Below are 23,521 nucleotides of genomic sequence, written 5' to 3'. Positions count from 1 at the left end.
TGTTACTCTGGCCGTGTCATGGGCCAACAACCAAAGCAGTGATCTATGGGGTGTGAGGAATTTGCGTGTGAGGGGTGGATGGGTAATGGTAAAATCCTCCAAGGCGATACTGTGTCGTATGCAGAAAAGGTGAACCGGAGGTGTATGAGGGGGCAGCGGGTGAAGCTGAAAGTAACACAAACACATGTAGAAACAGCTGCAAGACAAGCAGACAGGCCATAGTGTAGAACACAATCCCACAAACATATGAATATGGAAATGTGCGATACAAATGTATAGATATGTCACCATCACATACCCACAGATTGGTCCTGATGGAACTGGCTGTAACAAATGCAACACACCTGGATGCATAATGGCCTACCCAGCATCCCCTCCACATCACACAACTCGCTCCCATACCAGAACGTCCACCAAATCCAGCCGTACTTGGCCTACTGGTTTGTTGCAGACGCAGCTACACATAGTGACCCCTATGCATATGTAGTAGGTGGTGGACCCTAGACAGTTTCAGGATTGCAAACCATGTATCCCTTGCATGTAAAACCCCCTGCACATTTTTGTAAAGCCACAAAAATCTTCGGAATCTGTCTTGTTTTGGTCTTGTCAAATTTTTGGTATATCCCTCATGGGATAACTAACCTGTGTAAATAGTAGAATGGGTATGAAGACACGATGCCAATCTTGTAGATATCTGGACACAAGTCAGAATGTGCAGTAGAGGTCCATGACACTGTCCAGCCCGAAGTTGTCATGCATAACCTACTACACCGGATAAAACACCTTCCTGTGACGCACGTGTCCTGACATGAATAGGAGGGAGAATATATTGCACACATTCGCATAGTGGCAAATGGTATAAGAGTGATGATGACACTGACATAAACAGGATAACCCTGATCAAGTGTGAGGCATGACCGACCATACCTGTCAACCTGTGTGAGTAAGATATCTGGACAGAGCCGTGAATAGGGACAATTTGTAAAGATAGCTCTTAGAAACATAGAAATCTGATAGAATAACAGTTTGCACATTGACATTAATGTCCTGAAGAGTATGAAAAGTCTGAAACCCAACTGTCTGTCATCACGTTCCGACTTCAGTCTTTAATGATTAGCTACTGCTGTGCCAGAACACAACAGCGTATTACAGAGGTCTGTGCATATTTACAGTGACAACCTTTCACATTTGTGTAATGTACAACTGCATACCTGTAGTCACTTCATGTCCAAAATAATAATCCCCATATGACTGAATACAGGAAATAGTCAAATGTGAATGGGAGCACCCCTCACCGTGGAGTATGGACTGTAACAACCCCATCCATAATATGTATTGCCAACAGAATAAGCTGCTGACAGGTGCCCAAACACCTGTGTCTGTAAACATAGGTAAAAATTCATAATAGGGAGAACCCCCCTGCCTATGTGCTTCGTCTGACATTTGAACTCGGCCAGGGAAGTTCCGTTCACCAGCCGGACAAGCTTAAACCCAGATCACTACATGAACACCCTGACAATCAAAGACCTGTATGTGCCAGGACTATAAGCTTAGGTGTTCTGCATATCCTTGGAGTGATTAACAATGCAGCTGGGGTCCACAGCAGTAGGCAATAGGGAATGTGTAATATGTAGTACCATGTTTTTCCCAGCAGGAGAATGGATGCCTGTGTTGTAAGTGAAGCGGTGAGGCGTATGTTGATGTAGCTAAGTACTATGGGTATGCATATCAATGAGGCAGAACACCAATAGAATAGTGGTTCCAGCATCTGGCCAACGTGAATGCAGTCCCGGTTGAACTACGACCACAGCACATATAAGTTTAAAGTGTAATGAATGTGTGTGTGCCGTAAACACATTTAAATATGTAAAGGTGAACGTGTGTTTTGCATATGTCAGTAAACCGGAATACAGATATGTAACTGTTACGGTCACAATTAGGAAAGGCCATGTAAGCACAAATATTTATTAAACATATGTAACCCACAATAAGGATATGCAAGTGCGCCTGCGCATGTGTAATCTGCTCACAGCATAGCAAATGAATGCTGTTTTCTCCACGTTATATATATATGGCTCATACCTGTTAACCCCGTAATGTAAGAAACCGGACAAAGCCATGAAAACAACTGGTACAAATAGGGACAATTCCCAAATATTGCCCTAACAAACATAGAAATTGGATAGAATAACAGGTGTTTCACTAGCATGGATTCTCAGAAGGGTATGAAGTTGTAACCTGAAATGCTTGTCATTATTTTCCAACATCAGTCTTTAATGATATGCCACTAATTTGCCAGATAGCCACAAGGTTATGAAAAATGGACCAAAGATAAGAGGCAAACATCTGTACATTCTGCGAAAATCTGTACAGTTGAAAGGTATGATATGGATATATATATCTGTGTATACACATATATCCACAGACTTAAACCAAAGAAATTTATGAAATGAGGAATGTACAGACATATATATGGACATATGCATATATGTACATATATATATCTATACACACATGATACATTAATAGATATATACACAACAAACAAACATATGTCCTTGTAGATATAACACGTACATAAATAGGTCATGGTATAGCTATTATGGATAGACAGACAGACATGCATGAAAGGTGAATACACTGCTGCTTTCCAAACCATTGGCCGGAAAGTACCAGTGTGACAGACCTGCAAGTTCTGCACTTTAAACATGGATATAGGTGTCCTTTGCAGGACCCCAAAAATTGATCCCATATTAAGTGTGTCCAATAATCATCGATGCAAAGGAGTCACAGCTACAACTACGATATAGCTGTACATGCAACAGTAGCAGGTGCAAGGGTAATAACAGATGGGTCGATAGAATGTATGACGTACGACCTGATATCCGGAGAGTGGAGAGTGCTTAGAAGTGTCTTCATACTTTATTATCGCTCACATTAAATATGTCTAATGAGTACTGAGGAGGGGTGTCAGGTATGGGAATCATGGGTATGCAGAAATGGGCCTAGGTGTTGGTTGGCACAGCTTTATTAGGTCCGCCCCATGGGAGTGATCAATATACTTATGTGGGTATAGCACACACCTATATTTTCCAAAAAGGTTGAACCCATCTACTGGATATTGTATAAACCATTGGGGGATGACGTAGGGACTTATAACAGTGTCATGTAGGTGATTATCTTGGATGGACATGCGTACGACCAAGATGGTAACCATGCCTTCCAACCTTTCAGAATAAGACAGCTGGACAAAGGCACAGTACATGAAATACAAATAGGGACTATATTAAATATACCCCAGACAAAGTCAGAACATTGATAGAATAACGGTGTAGTCAGGAGTACGAATGTTATGAGGGTTATTAATCATGAATTACAAATGTCAGTCATTATTATCTAACTTCACAGTCCTTAATGCCTTGCCAGTAATTTACCAGAAAGGCACGCAACAGTAACAAAATCATAGGTCAAATCTCTGGACATTTACCCATAATGTGTACAGGTGAGAGGTATGAAGGTAACCCGTCCTAAATAAATGTACAGAACTAGTGATACTAGGTGGACAGGAGAGAAGAAAGACGTCAGGACAAATGACAAAACATGTACAAGTCAAAAGCATGTACCTCGACAAATGTGAATTACAACGTATGCCCTGTGAACATCAATGTGGATGGTTAATAGAATCAAATGAAATGTGTCCCTCAGGGTGCCATGCAGTGTCCCCGATACAGTGTCCAGTCCCCCATACTCGCACGTGAGTTCTGCCACTGACAGAAAGTGCAAATACCGGTGAACACATAAGGTACATAATAGAATAATAAGTGTGGATAAGCACCTGTTGGCCTTTGTGAGGAATCCATCCCTCTGGATGGGTGTGTCCTGCAATAGGAATGTAATGGCATCTAGCCTGTGATGCCGCCATATATTATGTGTATTGGTGTAAGAAAATGATATCCTGTATCAGAAACAGATACATGTCAGAGGAAACAGTATTATCGACTGCAAGATAACTCAGAAGGTATGAAAAGCACTGCAGTAGGAAGTTCAGTATTGACCGCAGGTATGTGCTGACATGTCAAATGACACAGTAGTCTATATAAAGTACCTATAGGGCTGTCACCTATACAAATGATGACATTGGGAACTGCTCTGTAGAAATGCCAGACGTAGCAGGTCACAACATACCCACAGCCATGCATACACCACAAATAGACATAGCACACAGCAAAGCCTAGGCCATGATACACGAAGACTCCAGCGTGTACGAGTAGAGTGAGGGTAGAGCAAGGAAAGATGTCTGCCAAGCTATTCAGCAAAGTCCTGTAGCTGCATGTAAGACCTCCCGTAACACTAACGTTGCACGGACAATGTTGGGATATGCAACATACCCCATTTGTATGTGAAAACTATGCAAATGATGTAAATATGCGATACATGAAGCAGTAAGCTGTCCGTGCAAGAGCAGAGTTATATGCAGAAATGTACCCGGATGTTAAGTGAGTAACATTCTGCACGTTGCTAAATGGAGCAATAACAGCTGCAAATACAGTATGACTACAGTCGAAGAAGCATGCCAATGTCCAAATATAAGGCCAGTGGCATTATTGTCCATTGGATATCAATAAAACTGTAGTTGTCCTCCCCTGACCTCCAGTGTGGAAGCATAGCACAGCGGCACGAGAACACTCTGCGCTTCAAAACAAGTCAAATATGTATAATATACATACAAAATGTAGGTTTAGTTAGATGTTATTACGCCATGCAGATGAATGGCAAGCTGGAGACAACATGGCTACTGCGTACTGGTTGTTATGTGTTGAAGCACTCTGTCAGAGATGTAACCAAGCATTTGTAGACAATCTTATGCAAGTGAGGCTGAGGATAGTGAATCACAATATGTCATGCTATATGGGCCAAGCCTCTACAGTGTAGTGTAGGACAAGGGGACTATTAGAGTAGAAGATAGGTGACAACATGAGTGTGTATGTATAAAACACTGTAATCTTACCAGAGCAGTGTCACATGTTTGCTGTCAGTACTCATCAGTGTAAGAGGCATGTTATGATCCATCCTGGGGAAAGTCAGGAGACTGACGGTGTACGTCATAGATACCACCAATGTTTTCTGCAAACCTGCCTACAGTGTGTCCGCACCTGTGCGTACCAGTAAGCCCGAGTAAGCATGTGTGCATGTGTGGCAGCCTGTGTGCGTGCATTGAAGAACGAGTAGGCTAGTGTATGAATGTTGAAGCCCACGTAATGTCATGTATGCCAGTGTACGCATTTGTAAGCATGTATAAATGTATACTACACACATCACACACGTACTGCACACTCAGAAACACATGCTGCTAATACTACACACATCAGTGAAATGGCACTTGGATGGAGAATACATCATCAGAATTAACAGTGCTGTAAACTATGCTACATTGATAGTCATAGCTGCAATGCATCATGCCTGCTGATATACACCTAGAAGGATATCACACTTTGTGTTAACAACATTCTAACATCAATACAGTGGTATAAAGCCACCGTGTGCATCAGCACCAGGTTAGTCTGATCCTGCATCAATGTTACACATCACAGATGGTGGCACAGGTGACATCATATGCAAAGGGTGTGATGTCACATTTCCAGAGCTGTCATTGAGCCATCCAATCTACACGTAGGTATGTGTGTGTGTGTGTGTGTGTGTGTGTGTGTGTGTGTGTGTGTGTGTGTGTGTGTGTGTGTCTGTGTGTGTGAGGGACAACGGTTATTGCATGGCCCAATGGTGATGCAATGGGTGTGTGTATGTGATAGCCCTAGCTGTTTGTGGTAAGTGTGTGTGTCTGCATATACACAGGTACAGCATGTGTCAGCCATATACAGGAGGTTGTGGGACAGTCACAGACCGTACCTGCCAGGCTGTACAGATCGCCATTACTGTCCATGGACACCCCTCCATGCATCCAACACTAGCCCAGTCCTGCATCTGTCAATGTATACACATACAGCCTGGGATCTGTACCACAACCTGTGGATAAACGGGAGTCAGTAATGTTAACCTGAGTTGCATAGTATTGTCAGTTAATACATACGTATATGAGCCATACTCACCCTCCAAAGTAATTACCACTGCTGACTGTTGCCGAGATGTGCACATGACCATTCAAAGGTGCTGTACTAACATTGTTTCCAATGTCCCTTGTAATACCCAGCAACACAATAACCGGTCACTACACAAGTATAACCCAGGATCACTACAGCACACAGTATGTGCACTATCACAGAGCCATAGGAGATGTACATACATCCAAGGTGATCACATACAGATAATGCAGCACATTCAAGAGTGATAATCTCAACATACATATCTATATATAATATATATATATATATATATATATATATATATATATATATATATATAGATATATATATATATATATGTATATATATGTATATATATATATATATATATATTATATAGATAGATATATACACACACACACACAACACACTTGGCAGGGTTGGGAGCAGAACACAGACGTAACCACTGTACCACACAACAGCATTGTGCAGTTACAGAATGCGCTACAGTCATTAGTAGATCACAGCATTCACACAGGCATACTTCCAGCCTGCAGACAGCAGCATCAAAGGCAAAGACGCCGCACGGATGTTATGGAGAGTGAATACTGTAAAAGCAATGTACTGTTGTCATGCAGCTGGAAACACACACACACACACACACACACACACACACACACACACACACACACACACACACACACACACACACACACACACACTTGGCAGGGCTGGGAGTTGAACATACACCTACCTACCCTATCACACTACAGCATGACGCATTTACAGAACGCGCTACCAAGATTACTGAACACAGTAGTCCCAGAGGCATACTTCTAGGCATGTGTCATCATCCGCAAAGGCGCCGGTAGAAAATATCTGTGGTGTGAGGCGTCTAAAAGCATGACTGAGCCCCCAGGCGGACGGGAGCATGCACGCACACACACACATACTTGGCAGGCCTGGGAGTCGAACATACTCCTACCTACCCTATCACACTACAGCATGACGCATTTACAAAACACGCTACCAAGATTACTGAACACAGCAGTCCCAGAGGCATACTTCTAGGCACGTGTCATCTTTGTGTCATCTTCCGCAAAGGCAAAGGCGCCGGTAGGAAATATTTGTGGTGTGAGGCGTCTAAAAGCATAACTGAGTCCCCAGGCAGACGGGATCATGCACGCACATACACACACACTTGGCAGGCCTGGGAGTCGAACATACACCTACCTACCCTATCACACTACAGCATGATGTCTTTACAGAACGCACTACCGAGATTACTGAACACAGCAGTCCCAGAGGCATACTTCTAGGCATGTGTCATCATAGGTTCATAGGTTCATAGGTTCATACTAGGCTATCTGCCCGGGGGCATTTACAAGCCTAGCCCATAGTTTTGTGGCTTACGCCACCCCTTTAGTATGGGGAACTATACCCATTATTTTGCTGTGCCTCTGTTGAGCAGTGACACTGAGGTAATCCCTGGGGTATATCTGCGATCTCCCATCCATTGGTCAAGATTTCTCTTGAACAAGGCCAGCGAGGTGCTCTGCCTCACATATACCGGGATTTTATTCCACAGCATAGGGAGTCTTTGGGTGATGAATCTATCCCTCCAGCACGTCCTATTAATAGCCGTGTCGAGGTTTAAGTCTCCGCCCTTGTGGCTCTGACGGATCTAGATTTTTGAGGTGAAGCATATTCATCAAATCTGGGTTTGACATGGCCTTGTATGTTAGGCAAAGGTCACCTCTGAGCAAGCGATGGCGACTGAATGGAGCTGGAGTTCTTTCAGTCGGGCAGCATAGGACAGATGTTTGAGACCCTTTATCCTTTTGGTGAGGAACTTTGTGGCCTCTCCAGCTGCTGCAAGTGTCGGGTCAGATACATTCCGAATGGGGCATTGTACTCAATCATTGGTCTGATGAGTGATGAGTATAGGGAGACTATGACCTCCCTTGATCTAGATGAGAATCCCTTCATGATAAGGTGGGCAATGTAGAAGGTCTTCCTAACTACTTTAGCTACATGGGTGTCGAATGACAGACTACTATCAACCTGGGTCCCCAGGTTCCTGATAACTTCTTCTGTGCTCAGTGGATTGCCACCTATTTGGTAGCTAGGGTAACCTTGTTTTTCCCGAAGGGTATGACTATGCATTTTTGGCATTTAACTTTAGGCCATGGCTCTGGCACCAGTTATCCGTTTCTGTGAGACCCTTCTGAAGGATATCTGTGTCAGATGTGTTTTCTACTATGGCGCCCAGTTTGCAGTCATCTGCAAACTTTGTCAGCCATAACCCTCCTGTGTTTGCTTGTACTTGGAAAAGTAGATGCCAAACAAGAGTGGGCCCAGGACTGAGCCCTGTGGTACACCACTTGTGACAGGCTTTGAGTCTGACATGGCGCCAGCAACTCTGACCCTGTGGGTTCTGTCACTCAGCCAGTTTGCAACCCATCTTGTGATGTATGGGTTAACATTTAAGCTGATGAGTTTTTCAATGATACCCGAGTGGGGTATTGTATCGAAGGCCTTCGCCAGATCGAGGTAGGCTGTATGGACTGCCTTTCCCTCATCAATGGCTTTGGTGACTGTTTCGAAAAAGTCAACCAAGTTTAGAAGGTATGATCTGCCTTTGACAAAGCCAAACTGGGATGGATCCAAAGTCTGCAAATTCCCTATGTCTTTATTTATGAGGTCCATTATGATCCTCTCCATGGCTTTGCAGATAAGGCTTGTCAAGCTAATGGGCCGGTAATTTCCAGGGTCGGTGGAGGCACCGCCTTTGTGAAGTGGGACCACAGTTGCAGTGCGCCACTCCCTGGGTAAGTATCCAGAGGTAAGACTATGATTAAACAGCTGTCCTAGCTGTGGGTTTAATTCCTCGTTGAGTTCGTGGAGCACACAGCCGGGGACACCATCAGGTCCCATGGATGCTGTGTTTTTGCTTTGGAGAGAGCAGTTCTCACTTGGGCGTTGGAGATGTTTGGGGGGCTGCAATCGCTTGGTATAGATATCTCTCCTTTTGGGGAGGGGGGAGAAGTTTGCACTGAACCTGTCAGCCAGTATGTTGGCAATGTCTGTAGGATCAGTAATCTTCACATCATTTTGAACTAGTTCTGAGCATATCTGGGAGTTTCCTCCCAGGTTTCTAACATAGCTAAAGAAGGCCTTATGATTGTCTTTTGAGTCTTTAGCTATTTTTCTCTCAAAATTTGCTTTGGATGATTTTATGAGAGCTCTTAGTTTTTTACTTATAGTGATCAAGGGTGTCTTACCTTTTAAGGATTTGGCTCTATCTTGTAGTAGCTTCCTCCTTTTGTTGTAGAGTTTGTCCACCAGACTGGACGCTTGCCTTTGGTACAAAGAGTCTTTGTTTTGCTTGGGATTGCCTTATCCATGCAGTCCTGCAGGTGCTGGTAGAAGGCATTTGTAAGTGATTCAGCGGCTTGAGTACTGTTTTCCGCCGGCTCGGGGGCCTTAAAGGAGACCACACTAGTCGTTAGAAGTGTGAAGTAGGCTTTTGAGAAGTTCTTTACTGTGGTCTTTTTTATTTCAGGTGGGGGTGGGATGAGGACCTCCAGCGAGATTAGTTTGTGATCTGATCTCACCAGTGAGGGGTATACTTCCGGTGTTGAACATTGTGCTCCCATGTTCGTGATGATGAGATCAAGTATGTTTTCTCCTCTTGTGGGGATGGTGACTAGTTGTTCCATGGCATTTGAGTTTATGAATTCCAGGAACTTTTGGGCTAGGGTGTTTGGGCTTGAGTAGTGTTCCCAGTCTATATTAGAGTAATTGAAGTCACCTAGTATGATGGTGTTTGGTGATACATTTATCCCTCTAGTGTTTTCAGGAAGGCCATGTGAGGTTCCTGAGTTTGTGAGGGTGGCCTGTAACATGCTACAATTTGCAGAGCAGTCTTGCCTATGGTTAATTGCACCTGGATGGTCTCCGATGCATCGTGCGTTGCCACCAGTCTTGAGGTGTGGGTGTCTTTGATGAATATGGATACGCTCCCTCCTTTCTTGGTATTGTCCGGATTTTGGGGCCGGAACGCATGATAAGAGGTAAAACCTGATAGTGCTGGGGTGCTGTCAGGAGCCTTGAACCAGGTTTCTGTCACTGCACAGACATCGATGTTCTCCATACTGAGAAGGGCCTCGAGTGCATTTTGAGATTTAGACTTCTGGCATTGAGCAGCATTACCCTTAGTTTTTTTCCTTTTTGTGTTCTAGGGTGGTAGGTTTAGAATTTGAGCCTTGCCTAAAAAGGCACTATGGGGTGGCAAGAGCCTTTGCCAATATCCGAATCCCAGGGTGACAGGTGCAAGCCGCCTTCAAGCAGCGTGGCTTGTCCAGCATGTCATCCCAGGCAGACAGACATTGGATCCCCTTTGAATGACACCAGAGTTTAAGCCAATTGTTAAAGCTGATCATCTTATCTCTGTATTGTGGCATCATTCTTGGTGAAGGTAGGATACTGCTCAAGGTCAGGGTCATACCTGCCTGGGCTACATAATCAGAGAGCTCCTCAATGTCTCTTTTCATGTAGTCCAAGGAGAATGCGTCTCAGGTCGTTTACACCAGCGTGGACAATGACTGAGTCGATTTGTACCTGCTGTTGAGAGACCTGAGTGCTTGCATTATGTGGCGGATTCTAGCGCCCGACAGGCAGCTTACTGTGACCTTCTCCTTACTCAGTCTGGTGAGCGGACGACAGTGTGTCTGACTATGGAGTCACCAATGACTAGTGTGTCTAGCATTGTGTTTGGCCTTAAGGGCTGTGACTGTTTGACACTCTGACTGTGAGGTCTATGTGTTGCAGGTGTTGTGTTCTGAGGTGGTGGTTGTTTGGGTGTCTGCTTTGGTGGCCTCTGCTGTTTTGGTAGATTTTTGATCAGAGCCGAGTATGTCTTTGTGTGTTTATGTGTATGATTTGAGGTTGTGATGGTACTATGTGAGACTGGGTCTATAGTGTGTGTGGTAACCTTCTCCTCCTGACTGGTCTTGCCAGTCCTATGTTGAGAGAGCTCAGCCTCCAGTTTGGCCGTATAGTTGCATCTTCGCATGTATTTGTGTTTTGTGGGAGGAGAGGGTTGTCTGTGTACATGAGGCAATTGTAACATTGCCTCAATATTCCCAGGTTCACCAGCTGAGCAGGAGAGGACACTAGCAACTGATCCCTCGACATGCTAGAAGGACTAGACAAAAAAACTTTAAAAGAGATTCCGGGGACGGGTGACCGAGAAATGGGGGTTTGCCTTTTTGGGGTGCTATCTATAAGAGTGCCGTATCAAGGTAGTAAGTACTGTAGGAGCAAGTGCTAGGTTTAACAGATAGAGAAAAGTCTACTTGGAGTCAAGTAGAGATGATCTTTTTAGGTATTAGAGAAAGTGCTAGTAACAGGGATGCTTAAAGGTAAGATTGAAAAGAATGCACTCTGCAGTGTGCACTAGAGAAGTTAAATATGAAAGTAGGTAACTTGAGTTTTACCTGTTTAATCTGCAAAGGCAAAAGCGCCAGTAGGAAGTATCTGTGGTGTGAGGCATGTAAAAGCATGACTGAGTCCCCAGGTGGATGGGAGCATGCGCAAACATACACACACACACACACACACACACACACACACACACACACACACACACACACACACACACACACACTTGGCAGGCCTGGGAGTCAAATATACACCTACCTACCCTATCACACTACAGCATGATGCATTTACAGAACGCGCTACCAAGATTACTGAACACAGCAGTCCCAGAGGCATATTTCTAGGCACGTGTCATCATCTGCAAAGGCAAAGGCGCCGGTAGGAAATATCTGTGGTGTGAGGCGTCTAAAAGCATGACTGAGTCCCCAGGCAGATGGAAGCAGGCGTGCACACACACTTGGCAGGCCTGGGAGTCGAGCATACACCTACCCTATCACACTACAGCATGACGCATTTACAGAACACGCTACCGAGATTACTGAACACAGCAGTCCCAGAGGCATACTTCTAGGCATGTGTCATCATCTGCAAAGGCAAAGGCGCCGGTAGGAAATATCTGTGGTGTGAGGCATCTAAAAGCATGACTGAGTCCCCAGGCGGACAGGAGCAGGCGCACACACACACACACACACACACACACTTGGCAGGCCTGCGAGTCGAGCATACACCTACCCTATCACACTACAGCATGACACATTTACAGAACGCGCTACCGAGATTACCGAACACAGCAGTCCCAGAGGCATACTTCTAGGCATGTGTCATCATCTGCAAAGGCAAAGGCGCCGGTAGGTAATATCTGTGGTGTGAGGCATCTAAAAGCATGACTGAGTCCTCAGGCAGATGGGAGCATGTGCGCGCGCGCACACACACACACACACACACACACACACACACACACACTTACTTGGCAGGCCTGAGAGTCAAACATACACCTACTTACCCTATCACACTACAGCATGACGCATTTACAGAACATGCTACTGAGATTACTGAACACAGCAGTCCCAGAGGCATACTTCTAGGTGAGTGTCATCATCCGCAAAGGCAAAGGTGCCGGTAGGAAATATCTGGTGTGAGGCATCTAAAAGCATGACTGAGTCCCCAGGCGGATGGGAGCATGCGCGCACACACACACACACACACACACACACACACACACACACACACACACACACACACACACACACATTTGGCAGGCCTGGGTGTCGAACATACACCTACCTACCCTATCACACTACAGCATGACACATTTACAGAATGCACTACCGAGATTACTGAACACAGCAGTCCCAGAGGCATACTTCTAGGCGCATGTCATCATCCACAAAGGCAAAGGCACCGTTAGGAAATATCTGTGATGTGAGGCGTCTAAAAGCATGACTGAGTCCCCAGGTGGACGGGAGCATGCGCACACATGAACACACACACACACACACACACACACACACACACACTTGGCAGGCCTGGGAGTCGAACATACACCTACCTACCCTATCACACTACAGCATGATGCATTTACAGAATGCGCTACCGAGATTACTGAACACAGCAGTCCCAGAGGCATACTTCTAGGCACGTGTCATCATCTGCAAAGGCAAAGGCGCCGGTAGGAAATATCTGTGGTGTGAGGCATCTAAAAGCATGACTGAGTCCCCAGGCGGACAGGAGCATGCACGCACACACACACACACACACACACTTGGCAGGCCTGGGAGTCGAACATACACCTACCTACCCTATCACACTACAGCATGATGCATTTACAGAATGCGCTACCGAGATTACTGAACACAGCAGTCCCAGAGGCATACTTCTAGGCACGTGTCATCATCTGCAAAGGCAAAGGCGCCGGTAGGAAATATCTGTGGTGTGAGGCATCTAAAAGCATGACTGAGTCCCCAGGCGGACGGGAGCATGCGCGCACACACACACTTGGCAGGCCTGGGAGTCGAAGATACACCTACTTACCCTATCACAGTACAGCATGATGCATTTACAGAACGCACTACCGATATTACTGAACACAGCAGTCCCAGAGGCATACTTCTAGGCATGTGTCATCATCCACAAAGGCAAAGGCGCCGGTAGGAAATATTTGCGGTGTGAGGCGTCTAAAAGCATGACTGAGTCTCCAGGCAGATGGGAGCATGTGCGTGCACACACACACAAACACACACTTGGCAGGCCTGCGAGTCAAACATACACCTACCTACCCTATCACACTACAGCATGACGCATTTACAGAACGCGCTACCGAGATTACTGAACACGGCAGTCCCAGAGGCATACTTCTATGCGCGTGTCATCATCTGCAAAGTCAAAGGCGCCTATAGGAAATATCTGTGGTGTGAGGCATCTAAAAGCATGACTGAGTCCCCAGGTAGATGGGAGCATGCGCGTACACACACACACACACTTTGCAGGCCTGGGAGTCGAACATACACCTACCTACCCTATCACACTACAGCATGACGCATTTACAGAACGCGCTACCAAGATTACTGAACATAGCACTCCCAGAGGCATACTTCTAAGTGCGTGTCATCATCCGCAAAGACAGGGACGCTGGCAGGGGTTGTATAGAGAGTGATCAGTCTGAAAGCATACAGACATATTACTTTCCCACGGTAGACGTAGACAAACACACGGCAGTGGTGTGATCGGGGCAACTAAATATTTACGGAGCACTACAACAACAATACATAGATACGGGATGCGCCACAGACAGTACACCTTTCAAGATAGTCGAACATTGTGTACTCGGTAGAGATCCATCGTGATGCTGAAAATCGACATCTGTTGCCTGGAAGACCACCATCGCTATACAGGATGTCAAAAGCCATGCCCATGCACAGAGGGACATCACCAACACAAGGTGTCACTGGCCATGGCCACACGCTTAGTAATACACGTCCGTTTGGACTGTACTGTGTGTCGATCTACACAACGGCGTACTGGGCATGCTCACACACTTAGAAGTTGCAAAGGGCCGTCGTGCATGCAGACAGAGTCTAAACATGCAAGGGCTCGGTTTGGACTGTCCTGTGTGTCCATCTACACAACAGCGTACTGGGCATGCTCATACACTTAGCAGTTGCAAAGGGCCGTCTTGCATGCAGACGGAGTCTAAACATGCAAGGGCTCAGTTTGGACTGTCCTGTGTGTCCATCTACACAACAGTGTACTGGGCATGCTCACACAGATTTAGCAGCTGCAAAGGGCCATCGTGCATGCAGACGGAGTCTAAACACGCAAGCCGTCGTGCATGCAGACGGAGTCTAAACATGCAAGGGCTCAGTGTGGACTGTCCTGTGTGTCCATCTACACAACAGCATACAGGGCATGCTCACACACTTAGCAGTTGCAAAGGGCCATCTTGCATGCAGATGGAGTCTAAACACGGAAGGGCACAGTAAGGTATAACTGTCCCCACGCACAGGGTGGACACTCACATGCAGTGACCAGTACATACTCAGGTGCCATCACAGCTGTCACAGGTGCAGATCACAGATGTACACACCGCAGTCTACACTGTAGCCCTCAAGACATCACCATGTCATTAGTGCAGCAATACACAGCCATACATTACCACAACACCATGTGACACATGACCAGTGGACTGTACAGAGGTCTACAGCAACTGTGCAGAGTACACATGTACCGACAGGGTTCCAACAGGTGTTATGCATTGAAATGATACCACTATACATTACCAGGTCAGCTCAAGACATACCAGGGGCCCTGGGTCTTACACAGCTGTGACAGATGAGTGTTGCTGTACACCAATGAAAACATGTTTGGATATGTCATACATGTGATTGCAGTGGATGTGGGCATGGACCACACACACAACACATATGTACATAGCATAGCTTTTGCTGTCCCCCATGCGGAAAAGTGGCTTAAGCAATCATATGCACGCAAATGGAAGGTGGGTCCATGCCTGTTGAATGCTCACAGTACAGGAGGTAGCAATGTTGACCGAGGACACATTCCCCTGTACTAGTCGCCCATGACACCCGTGATATCATACCACAGTCCATGTGTTATGTATGTCAACACACATGTCCACCAATAGCAATGCATACAAACATGGCTACAGGAGACGCATGTAGGACCAACACACATGTACAATCTGTACTGTGCATGCAGCAACCATGCATGTGCAGTGGCTGATGTCTGTAACTCATCTGTGCCTAACTACAACATGCAGCCGCAATGCAGCCCCATCATTGACACCTGCATATGGTGACATACTGACAGTACGGTTGGTTGTACATCACGTATGGAGGGATGTGTGTACATAAAGTGGTGATCCACCTGTGTAGATGGATGTTTGCCTGGGATGGCTCACAGGTGTTTCACACGCCATCCTACCATGACATGTGGAAAGAGTACGCTATGTCACTGTTACTTGACGGTGATGACATAACACTTACACAGCGGTCGGGTATTACTGACTGTACGTCACATGACACCTGTAACATTTACATCCTCCCGTGTGCATATAGCAGCACAATTGCCAGACATAGCGTTGGTACACATAATGCGGACAATACAGCTGCATGTCTGTCAAACGTCTCATCATATGGCAGGTGTATCATTCCCAGCACTGCCATGTGTGTCCGCTTGTGTGACCACATATGCCACATATGGTGGGGATTACGTCCCAATTGTTACACACCCCTGTACACTGTTGTAGAGATCTGTACATACTGTAGTGTGGAAAGCATGACGTCGGCAGGTGTGGTGCATCACACACATTGGCTATCCATATACACATTTGTGGTCACCACAGTGTGTGTGTGTATGTCTGTATGGCTGTCTGGTGCTTGGTGTGAGGGTGTATGCTACCATACAGTGAAAACAGGATCACCAACCCCTCATGGTGATGCAGTCTACTACCCTGCTGATGCCATCGGTCCCAGCCGTACTGGATACCTGTGCATGTTCCTTCTCTGTGTCATGTCGTGTGGGTGCAAAGTACTGTGAGGGTGATGACCACATAGGCAAGGGTCCTCACCTCAACACTACGGGGAGTGCATAATAGTGTTGTAGACCCCATGAATGTGAGCATGTTCCTGTAATGTGACAGGGTATTACTGCTACACAGTGTGGCCCCATGCTATCAAGTGGCCTCTAACGTCATCATTGGCCAGACCGCTGTGTACAACCCCTGCACCATGTCAACATACCGGTAATGTTTCCTGGTATGTATGTCACGTCTCTGGCTGCTGTAACCTGTTCAACTGACCACATGCTTCAGGTGCAGTATATGTGCAGACATCTGTGTCATGTTACACTTTCCAACAGTCAGGTTGAGGGTATGTTTAGCATGCTGATATTGCCATATGTGCCTGTGAGTACTCCACAGTTACACCTGGGGTACTGCAAACACTGCTACCTGTAGGCACATGCCAGTACACCATCGGAGGGAACTGGGGCATCGTTACCAACATGCTGTTACTGTTGTAACCGAGACACATACTGTGAACATATCACAATGCATGCTGCACCTGTACTACATGGTATGTCTGGTGCATGTCGACAGTACACAATCAATGTCATATACACATCTCTCACTATTCACACACAACCAATGCAACATACACTTCCCTCACTATGCATACTCAAGTAATGTAAGATACACCTCTCACTATTCTGTTCACCCTGTGCATCAGACCATTTGAGTATATCCCTGCACCGATGGTGTGGATGACAGGGATGTGGCACAGGCTTCATCATATGCACAGGGTGATAATGTTTGCCAGGGGCATAGGCTGCACCAATGGATGACATCATGTGTGTGGGCAAGGGCCGGTGATTTGATTGGACATGTCTGTTCAGTATGCATGTGGGTGTTGTGGAGCCCTACAGTTGTGTTTGCTGTGTGCGTGTATGTGTGCACACACTTCTGACATTTGTGAGGCCTACACAAGGGTATTATTGACAGCTCCAGATTGTACAGACCAGTTGTACAGCTCACTGTGTCCGGCCACATGTCCTGTGCCTGCCAGGGGTTGCACGGGCACTACCAGGTGGAGGTACAGAATGGCTACAGTCCAACGACACATGGCCACTGGAACTGTGTCCCCACTGGGAACATCCAGGGTCATGTCCACGTGGCCTGCTGTGTCTTGGTGTGGACAGTGCAGCACCAGCTGCACTGCTACTGTTACCGGCACTATGGGAGTGGCCATGTGAGGTGGCACGCTCACGTTGACCTGCACTAGGTGGTGTAGCTGGCCTACGTCCACGTGGCCTATGCCTCACCCCTACCAGATGTTCCAGCACAGACAGCTCATGCTCACGGATTGCCATGCCATGGTCAAGGATTCTGACCATGTCACCCAATCGCCTGTCCAGAACATCAGCAATCTGCTGTTGAGCACCTGCCAATGCCTGGATGTTGCTGTTTAGGGTACGGATAGCAGCCTTCTGCAGCTTCTGCCCTTCTCTGTTCTGCCATTCGGCATGTGCCTGTGCTGCCATTACAGTCTGGAACATGTGTCAGGTGATACCAGCTGCTGCGCTATGTCCTGCAGGTGTATGTCTGCCAGAGGTCCTCCTACGAGCAGCACCGGCCACATGCCTGTGTGGCACATCTGCAGTCAGTACACTGACACCATGGTGTGGAGACACACCTTCTGTAGCCACCACACATTCCTGTTCAAATCTAACAGATGCTGACTGTCCTTCCTCTATGGCCACTGGTGATGCGGTATGTGTTGGCAGCTGAACTGTGTGCGGGGAAGAGGGGGACATAGCTGGGATGGCAACCGTTGGCACAGATTCATCCCCTGACAAACCTGCCTGTTCCTCATGCATATGTTCATCACTGCTAGCATCTGTGGAGACACTAACATCAGATGGACCGCAGGAGGGTAACGCACCTACATAACCTGTGAATGCAAAGAAAGACTCTAAATTACAATAGACATGCACTGACACACACTGACACACACACACACACACACACTGACACACACTGACACACACACACACACACACACACACACACACACACACACACTGACACACCATGCATGTGATATGACAGATGGCATGCAGCATGCCAGTGATACAGCTGACAGCATGCGGCTCAGACATCAATAGTGTTTGTAAGCATACCCCCTGGAATGCACACTACAGCAAGCAGGTGTCATATCATTAGCCATGCAATTCACACGATCATGTTAGTATGCATACATCCCCGTGATAAACCATGTGGACCAGAACAGGATAACAGTACACATGGCTGACGTGACCTTGACATGTAATCTGCTGACGTGTGCATTAACATGCATACATGTCTGACACAATGGTGTCCTGACACATGTACAGTGTCGTACTGGGTATCACATTGCGGTGTTGTCCGTATGCCCTACAGATAGAATGCATGTTGAGAAAATGTGCATGGGCATGGTAGGGGACTGTGAGCCATCTACATTGATGTACAGTGTGAAGTTCAGACACTGTGCCACATCTTATGAGGTTGATGTCAGTGACACCTCCACTAGCTGTGCACAGGCATTTAAGATGTGCAGTGTACCACCTCACCTGTACAATCGGTCTAGTAGGGCTGTAATTGGACCGTGTGTGGACAGAGTGAGACAGGGTGTATCCACATCACAGCTACTGTGTGGCTACATGTCTCTGGCCATCCCCCATGGTCATGTGTGCACATATGTTGGTCATATGTGTGTAATGGCCATCTATCACACATGTCTGTGTTGTCCCATATGATATACACCCATAGATGTCGGATATGTCACCATCCACAGGGCTATGCAGACAACAGGTGTATGTGTGGTATGTGGGGTATGGGTTATGGGAAAGTGTTGCAACCAAAACACTACGTGTCTGAGACATGTCGAATGGCACATCACAATGTGTGAACCCATTGCAGGGGCATATAACACAATGGTGACGCCTTTGGGCTGCCCATATCACTGCTCACTGTGTGGTACTGTTTTGTGTACCACGCATTTTGTTCCACTGTATAGTACATATGCCTCCATTGTAGAACACCTCCACCATTGTATGCACAGCTGGACACACATGTAGCAATGACAAATACTGTGGTTTCCTGTCTGTGTGTCATTTCATTTGTATATATTGGACATGGGTGGCCTGTGTGGATGATGGGTGATGCGACCTGTATTTCATCTCTGGAATGAACATCATGTGTACAAGTATTAACTGGCCACATGGCGAATAGATCTATGCTTTGACATGCCTGATACCGATGACAGTCTCACCTGCAACAGACTCTTGTCTGTGCGAAACGCCAGAGGTACCTGTATTGGGGTGACACATCAGTATGAACATTATCCATGACTGTGTGACAGCCATGGGGTGCACTGTGCAAGTTAACACATTCGCCTGTACAATAACATATAGTAAGCACATGTGTGCATACCATATCTCTCAACCTCTTAGAACTATAAATCTGGACAAAGCCTACTATGATGGGGGACAAATAGGGACAGATGTGAAATATTGTTCTTACAAACATAGAAAGTCACTAGAATAATAGGTTTGCATGCACATGGTTTTTACAAGGAATGTGCAGTCGTAAGCACAAATGTTTGTCATCATTTAATGACTCCAATTCTCAGCTATTTGTCAGAAAGGGACAGATATTAAGGGGAACACACCGACAATATGAGGCAGACATCTGGACATTCTGCAAATACCTGCACAGTTCAGAGGTATGGTGCATACACAGGGTAGCATACTGTAGTATGCAGCATGTGTGTCCACATACCTTGCATATGTTGTTACATTACATGATGTACAGTGACACATGCACGTACATGGGATATACTGGCCATATGTTCAGTACTGACTTACCAGGCAACTCCAGGCTCATTGGTTGGGAGACACCCACCTCCACAATGGCAGCTAGTGTTTGTGGGAGCTGTTCTGAGGGTGTCCCCAGACTGGCCAGTAGCTCCTCTGTGTTTGTGAGTGGAGGCTGGGTTTGTGGCCCACCACCTGTTCCACCTTGTTCCCTGGCGATTGCAGTAGCACGCTGTTTTGCATGACGTATCAAGTCCGTGCAGTGTCTGTGCACCTGCTGGTAGGTGTGGCTGTGGCCATCCACTCCGTTGACCCTCCTGCAAAGATCCTGCCACAGGTCGTCCCGCTGCTGTGTGTGCTGCGGCATGTGGCTAAATAACACCTTGTAGTTCTCATGGAGGTACGGGATTAGGACATCATCCTCCTGTCGGCTGTATGCTGGTAGGCGTGTACGAGGCATTATCTGTAAGACATGATGAAGGTGACAGGTCACATTTTCAGACATTTACAGTGATACTGCTGCACATACATTTCTAGTACATCTGCACAGTTATCTTTGCAAATCATCATGACACTAACACAACTGGCTTGTATGTGTCTCACACATGTAACATCCATTATGCATTGGATATCATCTCCATATATGTGTGTTACCTCATTACAGTGTTCATACTGCATGTGACTGCTGTCTTCATGTGGGCATGTCTGTTTGCCTGCACTGGTGTTCTTACCTATCTGCACATGCCTGGATGTGTCCACGATAATGCTGTTGACCTTGATGCTGTGTATATGTCACATATCAACACAGACACAGCCTTAATGGACTTAGGCAGTGACAATGCACCAAGTATGCATGGAAACCTGTACATGCATCTGTTTTTCCATAGACATCTACACTGCACTGTACAGCTGTTCAACATCCTGCCACAGATCACCTGTGTTGCACATGTGATAGACACGGGACAATGGCTAGTCGGACGTCATTCGCAGGTAAAGTTATCGGCTATAGCATGTATGGGCTGGGTTTACTAGCTGTATCTGACACACATTACGCCACCGTGAGGGGCATCAGTGACACATTACTGATCCAGACAGTTGATACTACATCTACCATACGGCCATCACACCATGTATGACAGGGATGACATGTGCAGCTATGTGGACAGGGCTGCATGGTATGGTGGGAGTATGTCACAGGTGTGGCACAGGGATCTGTCCAGCATGTGGCCATCCTAGTCGTAGGACGGTGGTTGTCCATGACGTATGTCTTTCAGATCAGGCTATGGACATGTAGCATGTCCAACAGCATAGTGTGACATATGTCTGTATGCAAGGTGGATAGCATGCTGCATACTGGAGGTGAGTATTGTGGAGGCTGGTATCGGCCATCCACGCATGGCCCCTACCCCTGGAAGGTGATGTGTTCCAATATTGGTCACACGGGTGCTGTGTATGCTGTCCAATGATCTCCGTGCTCATGGATGCCACCCTGTCATGTCATGGGAACCTCGGATGACTACCTAAAGGGCCATGGAGACGTCTCCAGCTCAGGGAGGTGTACTGCACAACACCATCCCTAACACAGTGTCCATAATGTTGACCACAGCCTAGGCGGTACTTAATGGGTACAGAGATATTCCTCTAGTGGTGACATCACTGATATCATCCACCAGAATGTGCACATATGTCACACACCTCACACACACTGCCCATTCTGTATGTTGTTCACAACACTCTGACAACTATTGCCCATAGGTCATGGCATTCACATCCTCGCATACACAGATGGCTGACGTTTGTCTGTGTGGTATGGGCTACACTGAGGGTGGGGTACAACACATTAACCCTGGTTTACTGTAGCTGACACCGGTGTGATATGCACATGTCACTGTAGCACCTTTAGTAGTTGTGAGTCTGTCAACAGGCCACTGGTAAAACAATCCTTTGACATACGAAGGCATTTGTAGTCAAACATCCTTACTGTCTTGTACATCTGTACTGCTAACATCTCCATTGATAATGGTTCATGGACCTGCGGACCATACCCGGCAGTGTTCTGATGCGGTGCCACCAATCATGACTGTCTTCAACACTTGTGGGTTGATATTATCCAACACCCTATCTGTATTGGATGGGCATGCTCGGCACTTGTTCAGAGCTGCTTGGCACGTCATGAGCTACTGCTTAATATAGCACCCATTCCACACCAGTCCTCACAGGTACACTGTCTGACCATACATTTCCAGCTTGCTTACAGTACAACAGCTGTCGTACACACATCACTCACATATCTCGTGAGACATGGTGGTTTATACGGCATGTCCACCTGGCACGTACCAGTTATATACAGGCATGTCCAACCGGCACGTACCAGTGCTATTTCCTGTCTATATGATGACTATGTTGTACATGTGGCAATAGAGCTATTGTTATGTACACAGTCAATGCACACCTCCCAACATACAACAGTACAGCCTGTGGGGGATGCACATATGCAGCCCTGCTGGGGGTTATACTGTCACCAACCCTGACTGCACCTGACAGTCATGTGGGGATGTGTAACATTCGCAACACATTCCACTCATCACATAGTCCCACATGATCCCCACCACAGGCCACACATACGGAGACACCTTGTGCAGTACCCCTCCATACTCTGTGTAGGCACCAACGGCAGCCCGCATCGCCAAACACAACCACACCATCCTATAGCCCACAGACACGTGTGTCCATCACATACAGCCAATAGGGTGTCATAACATACACAACACACTTGTTATAGGTGACTCTGTTGGTGGTCACACTGCTTTGCCACTCAGCAGGCTACACAAGGCGATAGTCACTTACATCCTGCTGTCGGGTAACTGGTTCTGCGACATAACGTATGCACCCATGCCACACCTTAGCAGGAACGATGTGACTGTCATTTTCCATGTTTGTGTGACTGAAGTTGTATCTCAGGGGACAGACTACGTGTGCAGGGACATGCAATAGCCCACCAGTCTTGTAGCCCTGATGGTGTGGTCCGAGCCCTGGGGAGCATTTTGCAGTCATCCAAACCTGTTACCACTGTACAAGTTGCCCATGCTTCTGCTGTCATTCCACAGGCATCTGGTATCTGTCCACTTTGA

Source organism: Protopterus annectens, chromosome 1.part0 (genome assembly GCF_019279795.1).
Source record: "Protopterus annectens isolate FY-2018-M chromosome 1.part0, PAN1.0, whole genome shotgun sequence".
NCBI classification, from domain to species: Eukaryota; Metazoa; Chordata; order Ceratodontiformes; family Protopteridae; genus Protopterus; species Protopterus annectens.
The sequence above is the reverse complement of the archived record's forward strand: the minus strand, read 5'-3'. Positions refer to the sequence as shown.